Raw genomic sequence first — 18,390 nt, forward strand, 5'->3', positions numbered from 1 at the left:
TCACAGGCTTAGAATTTAATGGTTCCCTTATATAGACTCCATTCAAATAAATCCTGCCCTAGCCACATACTTGCTGTGTGACCTTGAGCATGTTACTTAACCTCTCTGAATCTCTGTTTCTGCATTTTTACCATGAGGAAATTATTGCTTACCTCTTAGAGTTATTGTGAGGATCAAATGTAAATTACTGAATGTAGTACTGATGCATGTTAGCTGATAATAATTATTATTATTTCAACTTCCTGACCATCCTCTGGTTCTATACAATGCGAAGCTTGTCATGCCCAGTTGCTTATGTACAGTCACTGTACTCACCCCATAGTTATTTTATTTAAAGCACTGATCTGTTTTCTTTACTTTTCTTTGTACAGGGGACCACCCAGAATTAGCTCAGATGAAAGCATTGGGTTAGCTTCTGTAATAAATAAACCCCCAAATTTTAACAGCTTAACACCTAAAAAGCTGATTTCTCACATACCAGTCCAAAGCTAGTGTTCCTGATTGGTGGGTCCTTTTACAAAATATGGTGATTAAAGGACCTGCTCTCTCCATTGGTAGCTCACCATCCCCTAGGCCCCAACTGGCAGACAGGGAAATGGAGATAGAAGAAGGGCAGCCCGAATCTTAAAAGCCCTGACCCAGAAGTGAGTCCCATTCCTTCTAGTTTCATTCCATTGGTCATATGGCCAACCTAGAAGGAGGATTCAAGATAGAGTCCATGGCTGGGTAGCTTCCTCCCAGCAACCGCTCCACACTAATCCAAGGAGAACACGACCTTTTGGCAGCATGTCGGCCATCTCTCCCAAAGAACATGCATCTAATTTGCACGGAGGTGAAGCCCTGGGAACCTAAAGTGGAAGAAAGTAGAATAACTATTACTGCAACATACTACAAAGGCAGACACGCCTCACACACTCAAGAATGGTCATCCATCCAGTGCCAGATCAGCATGAGAAACGTTCGTTAGGAAAGTTTTCCTTTCATGGTCCACGAGCCATCTGTTGTAACACAGAATCCGCGTGTGCACATACCTCCCCAGATCTCAAACTAAACAAATGTCACTGACTGCAGTTCTCCTTTTTCCCCCACTAAATGCCCCGAGTTCTTCAAATGTTCTTAATATGCCGTGGCTTTCAGACTCCTCACCACTGAGTCTTCTCTCCCCTGAAAGGGTACCATTCGTCACGGTCCCAACAGTATTTGACCCCTGCCAGAGGAATACAATATTCCAGACACATGACTGGGCATCCCATTTGGTGTCATCTTTTCTAAATTATACTAACCAGACTTGCAGCTCTTCCTTCCCCTTGGGTTTCTTTATTTTCCTACATTTTAATTTCTTTATTCATACTTCCTAACCCCACCGTTATCTTTAGCCTCCGTTTGTCTGCTCACCAAATTAGCATTCTTGCATCAGACGCACAAGGGCTGGTCAGAAAGGAAATTTACAAGGTGTTTTTATGAAACTGATTTTAAGAGAAGGCATGTAATCCCTACAAGTGTTTAAACAGCAGCGGATGGCTACTTTCCCACATAATCCAACAGATTCGCACATTTGTTATACCGCAGCACCAGCTCTTTTCAATGCCAGCTGAGTAAATGGCAGGGTCCTCGGTTATTAAATCACCTTCATATCACATCAGTGAACACAGGCTTTGCGGAGTTCCAGGCTTGTTGCAAATAAATGTCTTCAAGAGACGGAATGAGTTTTGCTTGAAACGGGGGCACTGTTACTTTTCCACGTCTTGGAGCATTGATTTGCCCCGTGCTTTGTCTTCGGTGCGTTTCCAGGTCCTCGGATTACAGCGCTGCTCCCGGCCGTTCCATTCCTCTCCAGGACTGGGCATGTCATTCTGATACACTTTCAATTAACAATGCTCTTGCCATAAATTTAAACAAGTTGACCATGAAATGCTGCAGCAGAAACCACTCTCTTTTTCATTAAAGAAATGGAAACACATGTTATAAAAGAACATTTAATGACATGGAAAAATATTCAAGATATATTGGTAGAGGGAAAAAGCAGATTTCTAAAAGGCAAACGCAATATGAATCCATATTTGAAAAGCATAATATATAGTATGTGTACATTTGCACATGTATGCTGGCACAGGAAAATTCTAGAAGGTTATTCCCCAATGTGTGAGCAGGTACTCTCTTTGGGTGGTGAGTTTTCTGGAGATAATTTTTTTCTTTCTTTTCCTTAGCTATATTTTCTAAATTTTCTTTAATATGAACATTAGAAATTTAATAAAGGCAAAACTTAATGTTATTTATTTCTTTAAAATTTTACTAAAAGTAAAAACATAACTCTAAACAATTACACACCACACCACACCACAAGTCCAGAAAATGAATTTTTTTATACTCAGGATCCACATTACCATCTCTGTTCCTCTGAGCCTTCAATGCTTTAAAAAATATTGTCTTGGGCCCTGGCTGGTGTGGCTCAGTTGGTTGGGTGTCATTCCACGCACTGAAAGGTTGCTGGTTCAATTCCTAATCAGGGCGCATGCCCAGGTTGTGGGCTTGATTTTCAACAGGAGGCAGTCAGTTGATGTTTTTTTCTCACATTGATGTTTCTCTCTCTCTCTAAAAATAAATTTTAAAAATATATTGTCTTGGAATGAATATTGGTGTGGCCCAGAATTGCTATGTTGAAGCCCTACCCCGCAATGCGACTAGGGCCTTGACAGAGGTCATTAAGGTTAACTGAGATCATATGGTTGAGACCCTGAACCAGTAGGATTAGTGTCCTTAAAACAAAAGACAGGAGAGTTCTCTCTCTTTCTCTCTATTTCTCTCTTTCCTTCTGAGATGTGAGGGCACAGTAAGAATGCAAGAAAAGACAACTCACCAGACACTGAGTCTGTAGTCATTGGATCTTGAACTTCTCAGCCTCCAGAACTATGAGAAAAATAAATTTTCATTGTTTAAGCCCCACAGTCTATGGTATTTTGTTATGGCATCCCAAACAGACAGATACAGACACCATGGTGCAACAAAATCATTTCTTTATTATTATGTGTAAATATTTAACCTTCGAGTCAATTTTTGAGCAATTGTACCACTTTGGTAACTCTCACCCATTGTGATCAAGACACACACACAAATGAACTTCAAATGCTCCTGGACCACTTCCTTTTAGGCCTTGTGATTCTTCTTCATACATGGCAGATTACACTTCATATTCATCTTTGGGGCCGTAGTGATTCACACATATCAGTCAAGAATTCAGTAGGGTATATATATATGTATATCTTTACAACTAAGTGTTTTAAAATTTTTCAGGTAGATACCCAGAAGAGGTATTGCTGGTTTATATGGTAGCTCTTTTCTTAGTTTTTTGAGGGCCCGCCATACTGTTTTCCATAGTGACTGCACCAATTTACAATCCCACTAGCAGTAAATGAGGGTTCTCTTTTCTCACCAACACTTGTTAATTCTTGTCTTATTGATTCGTTGCAACATTATTCACAATAGCCAAGACATGGAAACAACCTAAGTGTCCTTCAACAGATGACTGGATAAAAAAAATTAAAAAAAAGTGGTGCCTATACTACTCAACCATAAAAAGAGATGAAATTCTGCCATTTGCAACATGTATGAATCTTGATAGTATCATACTACCTGGTAAGTGAAATAAGTCAGGTGGAAAATGATAAGAACTGTATGATTTCATTCATATGTGGGATATAAAACAAAAAGCAACAAATAAACAAAACAAAAAACCCAAAAATCATAAATACAGACAACAAACTCTTAGTTACCAGTGTGGTGGGAAAGGACAAAGAGGTATGGGGGTCAAATCTATGATGACAGAAGAAGACTAGACTGTAGATGGTGACCACACAGCAGAGTATACAGATGTATTATAATATTCTACACCTGAAATTTATATAATGTTATTAACCAATGTTACCCCAATAAATTTAATAAAAAATAATAATAATTTAAAAAATAGATTTTATATTTTAAAATATCACCAAGTCTCCCTGTCAGGAATTCACTGACCATCTTGTAAAGACCCACAGCAGAGTTTCTGTGCAGAGGGCCCAGGCTCCAACACATAATTTTATAGCAGAAAAATAAAGTGAATTGAGTCTCTTAAAAAAATAAGTAGACATTTAACACACATGAACAGAGCTAAGGACACACAGATGGTGGGGGGGGGGGATTTTTTTTTAAAATTCAGTAATTGATGTAGAGGCAGAAATAAAAAAGACAGGTATAAATAAAGAATGGATTGGAGAAAGGACTTGAGCAATCTTAATGAATACAACCCAAAGATATTTGCTGTAGGCCTAGAATGTAAATTCAAATTAAACCCAGCCCAACAGCTCAAAGCAAAAACTTCTCCGAAAGGACCGCCCACTGACTTCAAAGGTGTGCTTGGCCCACAGGGAAGAGAAGCCAAGAGGTCACGGAATGTTTCTGAAGCATTGCAGAGTCTAAAACCCTGGAGGTCACTGACCATCCCTTCTGGGTCCCTGACCCCAGAGGACAGGGTGGACAGTCTCTTGCTCCCCAAACATATGCGTCCCTCAGGAGGCTCATTGTAAGCGGCATCACTGGGTGCTTCCCTCCAGTCCAGAGCTCCAGGTGCATAGGTGGAAGCAAGCTTGCTACAGAGCATCCCTCCCTCCCTCTTGGTGCAGTAACATATTTCAAAATGCCACTTTACTAGCAGCTAAACAAAAACACCTCTTCGACAGGGATGAGGGAGCGTGGAGTAAACCTGTCAACCCCACCTATTGTTCTGCAGAGTCAAAAGTTTCCTAAGATTGATTATAAAAGACAGTTGTAGAGGAAACCGTTTGAGTCTGCTGAATGGAAAACAAACAGTGAGGCATTCAATGCCGAACAGATCTGATGGATTAAAATGCACCGAAGAAAGACATTTCAAGCAATGCCTGAGTAGGCCACGTCGGAATGAGAGGAAATTCGGCCTGCAATTTCCAATCAAGGGAAAACTGGCAAAGCAACAGAACTTGAGGCCCCCTCAGATTTACACTTTATCTGCTAATCAGCATTAACATGCGCAATAGAGGTATCTTACCAGCTTGTGGCTCAATAAAAACCGGAATGTGTTACCACCACAGAATGTGTAATTACTTTAAGCGCTGGCTGAAAATTGCAGGGTACTTCGTTTCAGAATTTGTATGTATTTATTGTTAGAGATAAACTTGTTGAAGTATATCTAATCTAATTTTATGTTATAATTCCTGTGTAAGATCATTTCAGTGTCAGCAAGCCAAAGACTGAACTAAATACTGCCATAAATTGTAATACATTAAAATACCAGAGCAATACAGCCATTCAGCCATGACTTGATTTGCTTATTGTTCAAGGACAAAAAAAAAAAAGAATTCTCAGATTACATCAGAACTAGAAATATATCCTGTGGAGTTGCTTCTACCATGTCAGGTCATGCAGCTGATGGAGTCTGCCAACATGAGACGCCCTCCTTCGGCTCCTTGGAAATGTGAATCACTTTTAAAAGAATTGTAGATTTCCGTTTCCCTTAGGTAGAATTTATTATTTTTGTAAAAATCTCTTTAAAATTGCCCCGTACCTCCCCACAAGGGAAATGCATTAGGACAGATTATTTGGCTTTAAATCATAACTAGGTTAATATTTGTTTTAAGTTTGAGTTAAGACCTAGTTTAAATTTCTCCTTAAATTGTTAAACAAGACAATTTGGGGCTATGAAAAGGAAACTAGACCATGTTTTCCAGTAACATGATATTATGGCAGAGGCTACCAAGTCATGCAAAAGCGATTTCTTATTTTCCTACTGAATAGGGGATTATAGCTAGAGCGTTGCCTGCATGCAGACTGTTCATTGTGGAGCAGTATTTTGTCAAGCCTCTACAACTTGGGGAGACATGGAGATAGCACTGCCTCTGAGAGGGGAATGCTGGATCTGACACTGTTTCTGTTTGATAACCAGCTCAATTTCTTGGCCTCTTTATGCTGTTTCTCCAGGGGAGGGAGAGAGAAAAAGAGGATATACAAAACGGTATGGTTCCCAATGCCAATGCTTTGATTCATATAGTTTGTGTTTATAAGACACAAAAACCTTTGCAAATGTTCAAAGGATTTCAGTGTCTGCCCACTGGCCTCCCTGTTGTGTGAAAAATGGTGTGAGCTAATGAGGCCTTGAATGACTTGGGCCATCTCATAACGCTGATGTATTGGTTCTCCAACAGCCTTCCTATGCGCTCCAATAATTAAGCTTTCAATAGACTGAAAGTCTTGAAACTTTAACATTCTTTGCCTGGGGAAGCCACTTCACCCAGCGCATTCAAAACACAAATGGGGATGTGAGGGCGATCTGGCTGCGACATCTGTCACCCCATTGATCGCCAGGGTTGATTCGGCTGATCTGGCTGGCTAGGCGGGTGTCCCCCTCCTCCCTCACCAATCCATGCGCGTCCCTCCCGAAGCTGCGCGCTCGGTCGAAGGTCGAAGAGGACGACCTCCTCTCCCCACCGCCCCTCAGGAGAGGACCAGTCTTCTGTCAAGGGTATACGAGTAGCTGCGCTCCCCTGCTAGAACCTCCAAACAAGCTCTCAAAACACAAATGGATTTTCCTTCTTAAGGCTGCCTTTTAACTTGGGGAATTGATATTTTACATTTAATGATTGCTAGCCATAGCCTTGCACCAAGCTGAGCATATTAAACATGGACCAATATATAAACAAAACCAGGGCTGCCCTGTGATGTAATGCGAGTGGACAAAATTGAAGTCTTCTCTGAGGCTGAGAAAACAGGGGACCGGGGAGCCCCAGTTCCCGCATTTACTCCAGTGGCCAAAAGCATGGAACAGAGGTGTCAGCACTGCTGTGAAGTATTCAGAAGATGCTGCCTCTGATCCCTTCTTTGGTTTCAGAAGGTTGGGAGGAGGGACTTTTCTTCCCAGGCCTCATTCCTTGACTATTGCGCAATGCTCTGATAGGATCTTGAAACAGTTATTTTTATTTAGGGGGCAGGGGAGAGATCTCAAAAAGCTTATGATTTCCCCCGTCTCTTGCTGTATGTGGACAGTATTTTGAATTCTTGCGGAATGAAAGCAACTAAGGACAATGTGAAGTCGCGATGGTCCACATCATGTGAATATGAACACTGTTCTCCAACCAGCAGCCTCAACAAGGAGTTAACTGGAGTATGTTGACCTGATATAGAATTTTCTAAAGATTTTTCTTTTCTAGGGATACCTTTAGATTAAAAAAAAATTTTTTTTTTAAATAAGACTTAATCTGTGTGTACAGGGTCTTACCACCATTCATAAGAAGCGACAAGAGCTATTTGCAGTAACAAGTGCTTTTTGTCACCTAGAATCTTGACTTCTGCCTTGCCCATGGCACAGCCTGAGAGCTTGACAGTGAGCCTATCTGGGTGTCATTCATCATGAAAACGGAACAGGCAAATTCTGCCACTGGAGACCTGCTGGGTGTCCTCCTATGAATGCCCATTGTGCAGACTGTTTAATATGAACACCCATATGGCTTTCCTTTCCTGTTATTCAAGGCAGTTTCCACGTTGGCGTTTTGGTGGGTCTTGTTCACAATGCTTTTATTACTCTGATTAGAAAGATTACTTAAAATGCTTTCTGTAAGCCCTTAGGAAAACTCCATGAAGTAGCCTGACCTTCAAACACCCACTGTACAAGGGTCAAAGTTGAAGTGCAATGACTTTGAGTCAGGAAACAGAGAGCACACTCAAACAGGGATTTTGAGGATTGTTTATACAAGTATGAGAAGCAGAAAGACAGGAGGAATTAAGGGGAAGCCCACTGGGGCTATCAGCAGCTAAGAGCTTCCGGTTCCCTTCGAGGGGTTGCATGAACTCATCCAGAGCGTAGGAAAGTGCCTCCTCACCCCATACACAGGAACGGTGGCCCTCGGTAGAGAATACACTGGTGACCTAGTGGGCATAAACTCCCTGACCACACTCTCCTTCTGCCCTCTTCTCTCCTGGGGCTGCCTCCTCGGCTAAACTCAACTAGAAAGCAAGGGAGTCTTCTTTATGCAGCTTATACAGCCCGCCCCACTCCCACCCCCAGGGCACGGAACTGGGAGAAGGGGGTAGAAAGTTGATCTGGAGGGGCATACAGACTACCTAGCACAAATGAGCTACTCTAGTCACACTTATCAGAAGAAATGTTTGATGTGTAACCGGTTTGGCTCAGTGGATAGAGCATCGGTCTACGGACTGAAGGGTCCCAGGTTTGATTCCAGTCAAGGTCATGTACCTTGGTTGCGGGCACATCTCCAGTAGGGAGTGTGCAGGAGGCAGCTGATCGATGTTTCTAACTCTCCATCTCTCTCCCTTCCTCTCTGTAAAAAATCAATAAAATATATTTTAAAAAAAGAAAAGAAACGTTTGATGTAAAACAGGCACCACACCAGTTCCTGTACTACCATAAAGCCCAATAGTAAAACAGATTTGTTGCCACTTTTCACTTCTTATGGATTTTCATAATCGTCCTCGGAGACCAACAACAACTGTTAACTACTGTTGTCACCAACATCTTAATAGAAACACACGTCCCTGTTGTACACATGTCCAAACATCCTAAGTGCTCTTTTAACTACCTTTTATCAAGAGCTGCTTTTACAGGCTCTTAATTATTCCCTAATTATTTGCATTTCCCTTTATGACAGTGCCTTTTTAACCACGCATTAAAAGGAAGTTCTATATCCTTGTGATTTCAGGCAATTAATTTTATCATCCTATTGATTTATTCATGGGACCTATTTTTACTCATTTAAAAAAAAAATACTTTTCTCCTGCTTGTAAGACATCCTCTCCCCTATATTGATGTTTCGCTATATGATTAACTCTCTCATTCTCTCCCTTTCCCTGGCAATCAAAGTTAGGTCTAGCAGACAATCATTTTTTGCACCCTTAATCTCTGCTCAGTAGCTTTACTGAGAAAATACTTCTGCAATAAAAGAAGTGACATGTCTCCTCATTCTCTGCATCTTTAACTTTGCTCTTGGGTTAAAAGTCAGGAATGTGCTATTGATCCACCTATAACTTTCAGCCTGGAATGGCCTCGTATTGTATGTTGAGTATCACTCACTCAGAGCTTCCTGGATCTGCTGTTTGGCCTGTATTTCTACACCTCAGGGGTTAATATCCTGAGTGTCTAAAGGTAATTCTAATTTTCTCATTGGCACTCCTTTATCCAGTAAAATAGGTAATTTATATTGCAATAATATACATTTTCTTCTATTGTACTTTCATTTTCATTTCAGATGAAAAAGAACATGACCAAGAAATATTTTCATTTTCTCCAGAACTGGATTTGGTAACAAACAAAAATAGTAATAAAACAAAACAAAAACATTATGATGATTGGTGGAGTAAGAAAATGGGAAAGTTTCAATGTGGAAGTTATATAGTCACTCTTTTGTTAATACTAATGATCTTGGGCAAGTTATTTAACCTTCAAACCTCCCTTTCCTTGACTATAATCCAACTGCAAGAATACCTGCTTGATGAGATTTTTATGTTTATTAAATGGGATAATGAGGTTGAAATGTCTGGGATGTATTACCTAATTGATGTCAGTAACTTTCCCTCTCCAGTTTCTTCCTCTGTCCCCCTGCTCATGCCCCCACATTGTTCTTGGTGGATATCTGCTCTAATCCACACCCTCAGCAGATGCCTCTGTCCTTTGCACTATATAATAACCTTTATGCAGTTCTAGCCCTCTCTTTACTGTCTCTCTTTTTTCCTACTGCTTTTTTCAACTCCTTTTCTTCCCCTGCCCATATCCATCAGAGCTGACAAAGTTGAAGACCAATAGGCCAGTCAACTCATGTAAATGTGTGAATCAGCAGGAATAAGGTAAGAGTGAGTGAGAAAGATTTTAGGAGACTAGAGAATGTTTATTCTGCCTACAAATACTTAAAACACAATACACACACACACACACACACACACACTATTTGTCAAGCAAAATGCATTGGCAGGTTGGATTTGGCTAGTGAGCAGCCATTTTGCATACTTACCTTCCAAAGGAATTCATGGGTTGTTACGGTTCCCAAATCTCAGGTATCATTGTGCTGCTCACTTCTGAACTTGAGCTGTAATTGTGAGCAGCTTTCTTATAAAAATCTCCTCTGAAGTTCTTCACACATTTCATATGTAAGAAATCACAGACCAACGTGCGGGTGTACAGAGGCAACACTCACAATTTACATGCTTATTTCTCTCTACCAACAAATCAGTAGATAAGCCAAAGATTTTCCCAGATGCATATAACCATATTCTAGAAAGTTAAGAAAGAAAGCGAGAGTCTTTAAAGAAACAGATATGCACCACACAACCATACAGATTGCAGGCAGCCTTATGGAATGTCAACATTGCCATGACAATAATTCCATGAGGTAGAAATTAATAATATTATTATGTCTTCTTCACCTTGGTCCCAAATTTTCTGATCTGGGTGCACGATCAAAAGTTTTTCATTAAGTGGGTGCCTGGCACAGGGTCTAAAAGTGGCACTTCTTCTGCAATTATGTCTGGGTAATCCAAAGAATTACTAGAGGACTCCCTTTAAGGACAACATCATCAAGTCCTTGGACAAACAACGTTGGCGTGTGGCTACTAGAAATGGGGTAGTTTCTTGCTCCAAGAGTCAGCGCACTGAATGTAGGAAATGATGCTGGGCTCCATAAGCAGCATCTATAATCACAGACCCAGAGCCAGACTCTGACATGTGTGCCATGTGGAATGGAATGTGGGTCTTACACCTGTGGTGTTTGCTTTTCTCCCTGACAAATACGCAAACTGATAACAAGACCATCTGTTTCTTCATCCTCAGATATAAAAGATGACTATACATGCAGGGAACTAATCACTTTGCTTCCTCTCACGGCTTGTCTGATTTCATAAGCATCTTTGTACGGCTCGTTTTAACAACTTTTGCTTTAGTATTTTCTGATCCTCAGCTTTGTTGACATATTCTTGACTTCCCAAGAATGAAAAACTATCAAGTGAATGCCTTCAATTACAACATCCACAAAAACAACAAAACTGCTTTCTTAGGTTTGAAATCCAAATTCCTATCCTTCTTTCACTCTGCTTTCCAGACATTATGGGGCCTAATATTTGAAAGTTCTAAATGAAAATAGATGAACAAAGGTGAGTCAGGACTTGTGACAAAGTAATGCAATCCTGAGAGACAACGCCCTGTTGCCAGCCCTGCTTGCTTCACTCTTTTACTTGAGTTTTCACTGTGTGGGTCTGCTCCAATTCTACCTACAATCCCTAGGATCCTGGGCCAAAATGGCTGTAGCTACCAGCACAGCTGATGTCTTTGAACTTCTGCTCATCCCAACCAACCATGGTATAAGAAATCCCCTTTCTCCCCCTCTACCCCCATCCTCTACCCCCACCCCACCCCCGTTCGATTCCCAGCACATGCCCGGGTTACATGCTCAGGCCCCAGTGTGCGGCATGCAGGAGGCAGTCGATCAATGATTCTCTCTCATCATTGATGTTTCTATCCCTCTCCCTTTCTCTCTGAAATCAATAAAAACATTTGTTAAAGAAATCCCCTTTCCTAATTGTTTTAGCAAGACTTTATTGGAATCTTTCAAAGGGGGGGTCTTAACAGGAAACCAAGAATAAAGAAAACAAGTAAAAAAGTATAGAACTAAAAACATTTGCAGAACACATGAGTGTTATCCAAAAATAAGTCTGCCATAGACAGGCGCAGCTGGTACAGTGGATGAGACCCCACACACACACCATCTGTATTTTTTCCTCACCTCCACCCTATCTATCAAAGAGTCGGAGCTGGGAAAAGGAACTGGGTACTGGAATCTTGTAAATGACCTCAGCTGTGGCTGGGCTTTGGTTCAGTCAGGACGAGAGGTTACATGTATTTGTGTTGTTTGTCCTTTTCACTTAGTTTCCAAGCCGATGTTACTTTGAAAACAAATGTAATTGTGCCTTTGTTAAAATAAAGTAGAAAGGAGCCCTTGGTACAGATAACAGAGGTAGTTGGAGCCCCCTAGAGAGGGGGTTGGGAGTCTCCAAGTGCAGTCAGGAAACATTAGAACGTGTATGTTAATTTATATTATCCTTTCTTTGAAAGTTTTAGTTTTTACTTATGTTCAAAAATAAATGTAAATACAATTCAGTTGAATATGTGTATAATATTTAAGAAAATACCCCTATGCTGGGTTGCTCGATCAAAATTGTTTTCCCTAAGGGAGCACGTGATGAAAACGGTTTGGAGACCACTCCCAGAAAAGATAAATACTATGGTGGTAGCCTCCATGGCAACTCAGAATCTCAGTAAAGCAGGTGGAGCTAGCAACGATCAGAGGAGAAAACCCAGGCAGGAAGGAGTCAACATGCCTAATACGTGGATCACTTCCTGTCCAGTGTTTATCCACATTTTTGGCCATATGTATAACATTGGGTTAAGTGCACAAGCTTTGCAATCAGACTCTCTCCTTTACTTCCAGTGTGAACTTGAAGTTGAAGAACAAGTCCTTCAACTTTTTACTCTGTAAAAATAAATGTAATTGTGCCTTTGTTTCTGTAAAATGGGACTTATGATATCTGCATCGTATGGGTTATTGTAAAGACCAAATGAGATTGTGTATATAAAATGCTTAACATATTGCCTGACGCATACTGAGCTCTCAGTAAATGGTGGCCATTATTATTTCTACTTGTTCCTTATTTTAAAGCCCTCAAACCCAAAGATCTAGGCAAGGAAATTCTAAAATTTTAGCTTGAGGTTTGCAGGGTGGTCACTTCTTACTTCTCAAGTAAGAGTAAGGGGCTTGCCAGGGACAACTCTGTCTTCACATGAATTAACCATTTAATCCCTATGAACTAGGTAATACTTTCACTTAACTTATGACAAAAGCCAGGGCACAAAGAACTTGAGTAGTAGTAATTCTTAACCTAGAGAAGGTTAAGGAGCTGCTCTGTGGTAGAGCTGGAATTTGAACCTGGGCAAGTTAGCATCAGAGACCCGTGTTTACCTGCAACCTGTGGGTTTGTTTCTACACTGTGGCTTTATTGCCATTTTGGGCCAGTTATTTCTTTGTTGTGCAAGTTGTGCTGTGCATTGTAGGATATTTAGCAGCATTCCTGCCCTCTGCCCACCTCCTCCCTTTCAGTCGTGACAATCAAAAATGTTTTCAAACACTGCCAAATGTCCTTTGGTTGAGAACAACTGCTCCACCCCAACCAACCCTTTTAGTATTCTACAGATTATTCTTGCCCTTGACCTTGAGTTAGGTAATATTATGTTCTTCATTTTACTCATGACAAAACTAAGGCACAAAGTTCATTCTTATTCTTAGCCAGGGCAATACAGCGGAATCGCTTGAGATTCCCAACCTGCAGCCAAGGTGACTTGCATAAGGATATCTGGGGCAGAGGAGGGAAGAGGGGGGCCCAAGCATCTGTGCTTTTTAAAGTGTTCTAGTTCAGTGGTCGGCAAACTCATTAGTCAACAGAGCCAAATATCAACAGTACAACGATTGAAATTTCTTTTGAGAGCCAATTTTTTTAAACTTAAACTATATAGGTAGGTACATCGTTATTAACTTAATTAGGGTACTCCTAAGGCTTAGGAAGAGCCACACTCAAGGGGCCAAAGAGCCGCATGTGGCTCGCGAGCCGCAGTTTGCCGACCACGGTTCTTGTTGATTCCAGTGTGCAGCCAGTGTTTAGAACCAAAGCTCTACTCATTCTTTTAGAAACCGATTCACATGATTATCCATTTGCTATGGAACTAGGACTTCCGCTCCCTAATTACAGTACACCTGTACTGCCCCCTTTTCTGGAATCCCTTCTTCCAAATGCTTCCACTCGGTGTCCTCTATGTGCCTCTCTGTTCTCGTGATGGTGCTTCTGATACGCTCTTGCATTGTTTTCCTTCTTCTCCTGACTAAACCACCATGACCCTTCATCTGCTTCAGCTGAAGTTAGCTTAGATATGATTCCTTTGGGAAACCAGCTTTGATCCACCCACGGACCTTTATCTTCCATACTACCCTAACAAGGCCTGGCATAACCCCTGTCTATATTATATTGTCATCTTTGACATGTATCAGTCTCCTCTAGACTTTCTTGCTCCTGCCACTAAAGCCACCAGACTGCTCTCCAGAAGGGCTAGAATCATGGTATTGATCTCTGAACCCCAGCCCCAGCCTATGTCTGAAAACTTACAAACAGCTTAATGAATGCTGGCTGAATGAGTGAATGAATGATTTGTCCCAATTTCCTTATCCTCATCTCTATTCCACTCCCACTGATCCATGTGGACCGCTTTCCCACTCTTTCATTATTTTCTCCCTGCACACTTCAGCACTGCCAAACCTCTTTCCTAGTCTTGAGTCATCTACCCACTGGTGAGAGGGGAGGCTGAACTGTTTTAACTCCACGAGACTCCAGGAGCCACGCCAGGCAGCTGTGGCTGGAACTCATCTCTGACTTTGAAACCTAAATGAAGTTATCATCGGTAAGCTCAAAGTTGTGGTGAGCCTTGTTCATGCTCAGACCAGCTTCTGTCTTCACCACAATGCTAGGCTTGTGCACTATAATGCAGGCGTGATGGAGGGACTGCTGTGTTTCCCTGAGTCCCGTGATGGAGGGTAATCCAATGTGTTTACCATAATGAGGCTGCACCAATGCCTACTGGCTTCAGTCTGTAGGAAAGTAATTTCCTTTTGCAAGATCCCTACCACTCAAAGGATTTTTTAAATGCACTGGTAATGTGTGGGAAAATAGTCAAATGTAATATTTGTCTTCATATAATCAGTTCTGAGGGCAAAGTACAGCATGCAGAATATCTATGAGAAAGAGGAACTCACTCACATGAAGAGAAATGCCTCCTATGTTCAGAGGCCACGGAAGGAGTAGTGATGGGGATCTAGTCATTTGGGTACAATGGACAGGCCAGTGCCCATTGCCCCAACTCCCCTCCTCTGCCATCTGACATGTCCCCTTCCCAGATAACACTAAAACTAGGCAAGGATTGATCCAGACCAAAGTGAGTCTGAGAATGGCTAATTCCTAAATCTTGCTTAGTCAGGAATTTATCACAAACCTAGATTTCTAGAATAGTCCTTTCCCATCCTCCAACTCTCACAAATATCAATATGGTGTCCCTGGGTTAGTGGCCCTTTAATTCTCAAAAAACAAAAAATAGTGATTTCTCCCAATGTGGAGAAAAAAAATTTACTTCAGACTTACCAAAGTACCAGGTTGATTGCAATTTATACATGTTATTTAACAGCCATGTTATTTTAAAAATCGGAATTAAAATTACCATTTGTCACCAAAAGGAGAATTATGCTAGTAAATATTTTTGGTATGACTGGTGATTGTAATCATTCTTGTTTAACTGGGAACCCTCTGGACTAAAGAAGAAATTTTATCCAAAAGGGTTAATGAGGTAGACTCCTGGTGATTTTTAAGTAAGGGAACATTTACAAGAAAAAGATTAAATCATGAATAAAGCCCTTCAAGTTTTTTAGTCTTTAAATGGAAACTATTCTGTGAAGATTAGATAAACAATAGCTTCAGTAAAATCAACAAAGAAGTGAGCAATATAGCAAGTGCAAGTTTCTTCACTTATAGAGAAGTCCCAAAGCTGCTCCATCGGATAACTGCCAAATTCCTCCCCAACTTTTTCCAAAGTTAATAAACTGTAACCTGCTAGAAATTCCCAAACTATAAACTCTGGAACTAAAATGACTATTTCTATTCTTTATGTATTTGTTCCTCAGGCTCCTGCCTCTCTAAGGCATGATTGTTTCGGTCATCCTAAACACATTTCAATGTTGTTTTTTTCGCCCAAAGAGATAACTGGCTGCTTTTGTACAGATTTGCTCAAGAATAAACATTAGCTGGCATCGCGATGCTGCTCTTATAGTATATTATGCACACTACTGCTTGCCAGAAAAAAAGTTTCGGTTATTACACATACATTTATAGATATACACATATGTGTGTCTATATACAGACAAGTCAAATTTTACAGAGAGAGACTCTGTGTATATGAAAATGAGACCTTTATTTTCTTGTGTACTGTGCCAAAATATTAAAATTAGATAATTCAGCCAAGTTCTTCACAGTTTTGCTTGAAAATACCTTTTAAAATTCATGCAAAGTTGATTCACTTTCCTGAGAATCTCAAAAGAATCATCGGCCAATCTCAGTTTCACAAAAAGTCTATTTGGTTCTTAATACTTCGGTAAAAAAAAAAAAAAGAAGAAGAAGAAGAAGAAAGGGAGGGGAGGAGCTGGGGTGCGGGGGAGGAGGGAGAAAAGATAAAAGAAGTCAAAACCAATCAGTGCAAATTTACAGTAAAAGGAAATTATTTCTGAGCAGTCATGAGTCACCTCTTTGATCAGGGAATTGGGGACCAGATTCTTCTGGTTCCCTAATACCTCCCAACTTCCTAACACAAACCTTATTTGAAGGAACTAATGCCCAACCATTAATATAAGTCATGAAAATGAGACTAACTGGATTAAATCCCCAGAAAATTCATTCATCTTCCACATCAGCCCACACTCTCCTTGAAAATGTCTCTAGTCCCTGCTACCCATTTTTCCTCTCCAGTCTGTCATCACACACCTTCGCCTGATTTACATGTCTCCCATCTTAGCAGATATGATCTATTCATACATTACTCCAACAGACTAAGGGTGACACTCCTGCCGGTAATATGTGGGTTGTGTCACCTTTATAAGACTTAGAACAGTGTCTGTCTCTGTGGGAGCTAAAGAAATGCCTATTGCATTAAGAAATTAATATTGTAAAAAAACTGGAAATGCAGCTGACATCTACAGCTTCAGGTGGCATGGTTCGCTGCCACCACCCATTGCCATCAAATGCTATAGTTCAGACTCTGAAAGGTGAGCCAAGGATTGGTCATCATTTCAATGCTGACTAACACATTTTCAGAATAGTTAGAACTGCCCTATTATTTAATCACAACATCTTTTCTCATTTGAGTATCTCTATAAATTAAATTTTACCTGCCAGATTTTACCAAATATATTACAACAGGAAGATTCTTGTCATCAGATCAACTGGCTAGAATAAAAAAACTATCGTGCTGCAAGAGGTGTACAGAATGCATTCATTTATTTGCTCATTCATTCCATTGGCTATTCTTGCATTCGTTCATTTTTTTGTTTCTTCATTTATAATCAGGTGCACAGAACTGCTTTAATTCTAATCCTCAACTCATAACATGCCATTATCTGTTGCATCTTTTATTTTTGGTTTCTTCTAATAACACGTAAATTTTCATAATCTCAATACCTGACTACAGAACTAAAACATTGGCCATAACTGGTGTCAGTATTCCCTCCCCATTTTGTCCGCCTTCTCTCCCATGAGGAAAAAAAAATCACTATCCAGAATGTATTATTCCCATCCTTTTTAAAGTTGTATCTCATATATATGTATTCTGAACCATCTCTTCACTTAATATCTACTCTAAAACTTCTACTCCTGGTTCCATGTCATAGAATAGCCAAGATCCTGTTTGCTAGAGATACTTCTAAGCTTTGGTCAGTGCACACAGGGCACATAGAGGTGGTTCAGCAATCGCTGAGTGGAGGGTCAGGACTGAGACGGATAAAACCACTCTGCGCGTTGGCTGGTCCCTTGTCCACATGCCTCAGCCTCCGTCCTGCACCCAGGAACATGCTGGCAGCCAGCATTCTCTCACGGGAGGCGCACTTCCCTCTGCTCTGTCTTTAGCTGGTCCGCTCAAGTGGATAACCAACTGTTGATGAGGGCTAAACATATTTGCCATTTAAATGCCTGGTCTATATAGTGTTGTGCTCAATCAATATTACTTCCTATGCCTTTTTTTTTTTTATAATACTTCTCTAGAAAGGTGTCAAAGGTATCTCCAGGCATGGTGGTATATAATCTTATGATTTAAAAAGATTCTAATTCATCACCCACAAAAGTAAACGATTCCAAATGATATAAACTAATGTTGGAAGAAGGAATAATGCACGGTAGAGCTGTCAATGGTAGCACTTCACTCTTCATCCTATTTCTTTTGTCCTTGGATGCTGCCAGCTCAGTCCTGGCCAGGTTCCAGTGGTTTCGTTCAGAACCTTCCAAGGCTCAGGCTCCAGTCCTGTCTTGTCTCTCTTCCTGTGAGTGGTTCTACTTGGATAAATGGTACAGAGTTGTAGAAAGAGGCAAGAGATGATTGGGATCCAACTCTTATAAAAAATATTGTTCGCCCCTGTATTTGTATCTCACTTTATAACTTTCCAGAGTCCTTCATGGGCAGGACATTGTTTTAATTTTACAAAGTCTTTGTGGTATGTGGGTAGGGCAATTTATAGAGGACAAAACAGAAAC

This window comes from Myotis nattereri (assembly GCF_964212035.1).
Source record: "Myotis nattereri genome assembly, chromosome: 17".
Classification (NCBI taxonomy): Eukaryota; Metazoa; Chordata; class Mammalia; order Chiroptera; family Vespertilionidae; genus Myotis; species Myotis nattereri.